Source organism: Drosophila guanche, unplaced genomic scaffold (genome assembly GCF_900245975.1).
Source record: "Drosophila guanche unplaced genomic scaffold, DGUA_6, whole genome shotgun sequence".
Lineage (NCBI taxonomy): Eukaryota > Metazoa > Arthropoda > Insecta > Diptera > Drosophilidae > Drosophila > Drosophila guanche.
Window position 1 is genome coordinate 71,648 of NW_022995767.1, and position 6,000 is coordinate 77,647.

The following is a 6,000-nucleotide window of genomic DNA, read 5'->3' on the forward strand; positions in this document are numbered from 1 at the left end:
ACTAATACTGCGGCTTAAATGCAATGCAATATGGCACCCTACTTCACCATTTTCTTCTTCATTGTGTTCCAAACGGCGAAAAAACATTGAAATTTCTCATTTGAGGTTATGATCTATAAATGCAAATTGTAAGAGTTGTGGTCAAATGTGGGATTTCTGACTATATACATTTTAGCAATCATTTATTGCTCTACGACACACAATAGGTTTCAAGGTGGGACTAGGGGGCACTTTATTAAAAAAAACCTTTTTCAACGAGAAGTGACGTGTGAGACGCTTCTTACGCGTCACAACTTTTATACCCGGCACTCAGTACTACATCTGCACCTTATCGGTTATTTGTCAAATTTTTACATTTTTTCTTCATCTGTCATCTACACATCTACAACACTACTCACACCAACACGCTCCTTTAGCTCACCGCTCTTCCCTAGACCCGCACACTGCAGACTCGCGGCAGAGGCAGAGGCAGCGACCGCACACAAAAAAAAACAAATATAAGCTGAGGGACGGGGTGGGTTAAAAGTCGGAAGAGGCAGGGGCAGGGGCAGGGGGAGGGCAGAGGCAGAGGTCGAGTGAAGCAGAAGCAGAGTGTGAAGGAGAGAATGTGATAAAAACAAGAAAAGCTGCGGGACAGGGTGGGTTTACCCACTGGAAATTAAAATCTTCACTGTGGCTATAATAATGATCCAATCGGATCCCAATTTGGTGATCTGATAGATATGGCCATTCCCTACGTAATGGCGTTTTTAGTTTTCTTTCAAGTTTTATCTTCAAAACTGTAGATTCGAGAGGTTTTCGACCTTTTGCGGGGGCGAAAGGGGGCGTGGCTCATTTTTGAAATACACTGGTTTCAGTGTGAGTATATAGCAGTCTGGATGCAAAATTTGGTGGCTCTAGCTCTTATAGTCTCTGAGAACTAGCCGACAAACAAGACGGATAGACAAATTTGTAGATTCGCTTCGAAAACTAACTCACGCAGATTTGTACATGCATACATAAGTACATATGTACACACATATGTAAATACTATGCCAGATAGCTTTACGAGTATGCGCGTCTAAAAACAGAAAAGGGAAATTTTGAAAAGTTTTTTTTTCCCCCCCTGCTGTTTCTGAATTTACCTTGATGTCAGCCGGATCAGCAAATGCATAAAATATTCTAAAATTCAAATCCATTGGCGGAGGTGTGTCACTTGATGAGGTTTTTGCAATCAGTTTGTGCGTTGCCGCACCCGCAGACATCAGCTCCCACTATACATGAATCGAAAACACCTGAGTCTTGGGGCGTAAGACTGTGGGACGAATTACTTCGGGTCCGAAGCAAAGTACATAATATGTTCATGCTGCAACGTTGGAGCAAATGAAGTTGGGCTGTCCTCGATGGGGGGTTCAAGAGGGGACGAAGTAAATCACTCGAAATATAAAGTGTTTATCCAGGAGAAACAAATCAAACGGACTAAACCTTTACTCCGTGACAGATTTTAGTAGATAAATGAAGTAGATAGATATTGAATGAACATCGCATTAATGTTGGTTCTAGGATTATTATGGCTAAAAATATACATACATATGTAAATGTGTACATACGAATGTGAACTAATGATGTATGTATGCACATAAGTAAGCTATTTAGGCTTAAGGCCAGAAAAAAAAAAACAATTTAAAGATGTAGTAGTATGTATTTATGTATGTACTTCAAATGTACCTAAACTGATACACAAATGAATTCGAAAATAACCTCTAATGAGTCTATTGCGAGCGAATGCATTAACTCAAATTCTATCAGCTTCATTACAATTCACTAAATTCTATTTTATTCGAATGCCGGTTTTTTGCCATTCATGCAGACATCTAGCATATTTATGTACATATGGACATCCATATTTACACATGTCATTATTTTAACTAATTTTTTTACATAGAAGTGTTACAAGTTATTGCAATGCTAGCTTCTAGCCGAAAAGGCGATAAGGCTAATGAGCGATTCGGTGGGACAACGATGGGAAGGGCAAGAATGAGGAAAACAAAAGACTTAAGCAGAGAACACGAATCAGGAACACAGACGGATTAAAACTGGAAGCCATGAGCGAGAGTGGTGGTGGGACGAAGAGCCAGTGCAAGCAAGAAGAAGCACTAGGTTGTTGATGTACGGAAGTGGCCCGTGCACACTCTCGCAGACAGAAATTCACACACACTCACGTAAACACAGAAACGGGGAAATGTTCAAGCAAGGGGCCGTTGTGGCATTCCCCTATGTCCGGAACCAGTTTTTTTATCTTTCCACTACCAATTTGCTATTGTATGTACATAGGTTTTCGCATGGTTTTCGTCGATTTTTTTTCTCTTTGCACGTCTAACTGTTTTCCGTGCTTTACCGCAATCGTTCTTGGTATTCTTGCCAAATCGTCGCCGCAGCCGTCGCTGTCCATTTGCGGAGAAAATCAAATTGTAGAAAGCCGATTCAAGACGAACACGCCTGGAATTTGATTGAGACGATCCCTTCCAATAACAAGTAAGAGAAAAAACCAAAATCGCATTTGTACCTACATACTACATACTACTACATACATATGTACTTACATATGTAAATATCTACATACGTACATGTTGGTAGTTCCACCGAAGACTCAAGCACATGTGAACACAACGGAATGGGGCAGAATATCCATTCCATTCATTGCATCACATCCAGAACTGTAAATATGTACATATGTATGTATGCATGTATGATTTGAAGCGGCTAGGGTTCTGTTGTGGGTGTTATTGGTGGATAAGAAAGTTCAGTTTTTTGGCAACGGCATAACATTTATTTGTGGATACTTCGACTAGGCATTCCACGTATTTCTTCCTACAGTCATGAGACAACATATCCAAAAGTTTAATTCCTTCTGATTCGATCTCTTTAAATTACTCATATCTCTTTAATACGCCTATTTGTGGAATTCGGATTTGAATTACAAGAGAGCGCGCAGTGTTGTCTCTTTATCGCTATCTCTTTCCATTACTCACTTGCTTTGTTGTTGTTCTGCGTTTCAGTTAACCGTTCTGCTTCTGCTGCTGCTGTTGTTGGTTGTTCGTTCTGCGTTTGCTGATGTGCGTTTGTGTTTTTAATATGTTTCGATTTTTTCTCTTCTCTCCTTCTTGACTACCGCTTCTTGGTTGCTTTTAACGTCACTTCGTCACCCCACAGAACATAACATAGTGTGTATGTGAATGTATGCAAGTATGCACATAAGATGATGAACGAGCTCTGCTACATTTCATTACTGAGTCTGATTTTGCTTCTTTCCGATTCCGCTCTCTGCAGTCGTAGCTGTGACTGCGGCTCTTTTTTTTTATTTTTATTGAAGATGGTCGAGTTGTTGTTGTACATTAAAAACTTATAGCTGAACGGAACTGGCGGATCGAGTAGCAAAACAAAAAACAGATATTGTTGTGACTGTTGGTTGTTTGTGAGAGAGTGTGTATCTTTTGTGCTCGTAGTGGTTAAGTCGTGGCACGCCGCGAACAAAAAAAAAATCACTTCAAACTCCTCCGGCAGTCAGACAGCAACTGAAAACTGAAACACTCGTCGATCGTCTCACCTGTTGATCCGATCCAAAGAGAGGCTGCTGCATGAAGCAACTATAAAGGAGGACTCGTCATCGGCAGCGTTAATCGGGTCATTTCCCCCTGAGCTCAGAGCTTCAGGCGCACACTCCATTGTCGTTTCACTCGCACTTATTGACAGCACTATTACGTTTCCCTCTAAATAGCCGACGGGTCCTCCTTTATAGTTGCTTCATGGCTGAGAGCGGAGCTGAAACAGGTTTACCTGCTCACAAATTGAAACAGGCGGGCATAAAGCAACTATATAAGGAGGCCTTGTCGGTGGCAGAGTTACTCGCTGCGTTACCCAATTCTCAGTGCACGTTTGCTTGTCGACGCGGAAGGTTGGTTGCGGACAACATTTTTTTTTACATTTTTTTTTGAAATGTTTATTTTTTCAGAAGACAGGCTACTATTATGTAGCAAACTATTAAAAATTAAATTATGAAACAAATATTATGTATTTTCACATTGCTTTCAAATGATTAATCAGCACACTCCATTGTCGTTGCCCTTACACTTACAGCGAGAGCCCTTTCACTCGCACTTTTCACTCGCACTTTTCACTCGCACTAGTCAATAATTTTTTCCGACGAGACCTCCTTATATAGTTGCTTTATGCAGGCGGGTTTATTTTCCAATGGCTGAAGTATCGCTGAGCAGCTATCGATAGGTCGGCCAAAAATGTGTTGAAAGTGCTCGCAACCGCTCATTTAAAATCAAATTAAATCTGTATATCGACTCGGTAAGACTCGACTCAGTCACAACTGGAAAATTTTGACCTAACTTTGCTTGCCAAGGCAGTCATCTCATAGAATATATTTTATAGATTTGTCAGTTAACTCAGTGCCGTATGCTCTCTCTCTCTCCCTCTTTTGGGAGATTGATTTTTAGGTTATTGGGAATTATTCTTTATAGGCCAACAAAATACCATCTGGCCAAATGAGTCGATAAAATAGTCGTGGCAAGGGAAATAAGCCACGGTAATTGTCGTCTATGCTCTTACTGTAATAATGATTTGGTAGATCCAGAATGTTCTGCGTGTTTGTTCTTCCTGTATCTTCAATATTGTGCATTCCGCATGTGGATGTGCTGATGTGACTCTATCCCTGCAGTACGGGTCATCGATGCGTAAGCGGCAACACATCGACGCAGCGTAATTTTCCTAAAAATCTGACATAAGCGATAATTTTTCATACAACAAGCTGATGTCGATGACACGGAGATGTCCTAGGAGCACGTGTCATCTTGAGAAAACCGGTTTATAAGTGATGAATTTCCCTAAAAAGTAATGCATTCCGCTTCGATCCAGATCAACTTTTTATGAAAGATATGGGGCTGCATATAGAAATGGTTTGATGTGAATTTTTTTTTATGTTTATTTCTACAAAGAACATTTTTTTAAATAATTTTTAAAATCTGGTATTTTTATTAAAGTTTAGTCAATCTTTAATCCATATTTCCCAGACGTTACTCTTAAACCACAAAGTGTTGTTGGTCCACTTTTAAGCTGCATTAATCATATTTTCAGATAAACTGTAACGAACCCTTTTTCCGGGTCTCGTGACCTGTGCTGGGCTGACTCAGCGGCCTCGACGACCAAGTAAAAACACAGGATTGGTTTATTTCTGACAATTGGGGTTTTATTCAATATTAATCTCTATCGCTTAGCCTAGCTTATGGCTATGTTACCGCTATCTTGTGACCTGTCGATTTCTGACGGTTGGCTCCGGGCGTTGCACGTTGGTGCCGCTGAACTGGGGCAATTGATCTTAATCCGCCACACCAATTCCGCACTCCAACGGTTCGCCTTTCTCTACCTTAACCTCGTCCGAAAATCTGTTGTTCACTCTGATTATGCAAGACTCACTCTGAGCATTCGATGTCGCGGGTCCCGTTACGATTTCCGCTATTATGCACTTCGATTCACTTATTCACCCGAACACTCGGCCTAGCTCTTGGGCTGCTCACGCGTGAAGCTTCCCTCGCTTGGCGGCCACCCTCCTTATATAGGCGCCGGCTAACGGTTCTAACACGCGGTCAGTGTTTTTCCATCGGCGATTCTGATGCTTTCTCCCTTCTTCGTAACTGGACCCCGATTCCATGGCCATATTTGGGCATGCGTTGGTCCGCTGCCGGCCCGATCCCATCCTTCCACTCTCTTCTGCGCCGCCGTCTCGGGCTCCCCGCTCTCTGAGCGCCTCTTCTAAATTCGCCGTGTTCGGATATCCGAGCCCCTGGCTTTAACCCTCTACAGCCTGTGAGGGACACGTTCCCTCACACTCCCCTCTTTCTTCGAGAAGCGGAGAACCTTGGTTTTCCGCTGACTCGGCGCGCCGCTCTTGCCTGCGCGCGCGCAATTCAATTGATGCCGGTCCCCGTTACGATTTTCCATTCATTTATTTTTTTT

General features: G+C 42.0%; 1 protein-coding gene across 1 annotated transcript in view; it reads right to left on the reverse strand.

Moving 5' to 3' along the window:
• The window catches only part of LOC117591193 (unconventional myosin-XV), a 42,797-nt gene extending 39,235 nt beyond the window's left edge, over nt 1–3,562 (reverse strand). Inside the window, exon 1 of the mRNA XM_034284331.1 lies at nt 3,012–3,562. The gene's annotated coding sequence lies outside the window, so the exon portion shown is untranslated. The remainder of the gene's footprint in view (nt 1–3,011) is intronic.
• Between the last annotated feature and the right edge of the window lie 2,438 nt (nt 3,563–6,000).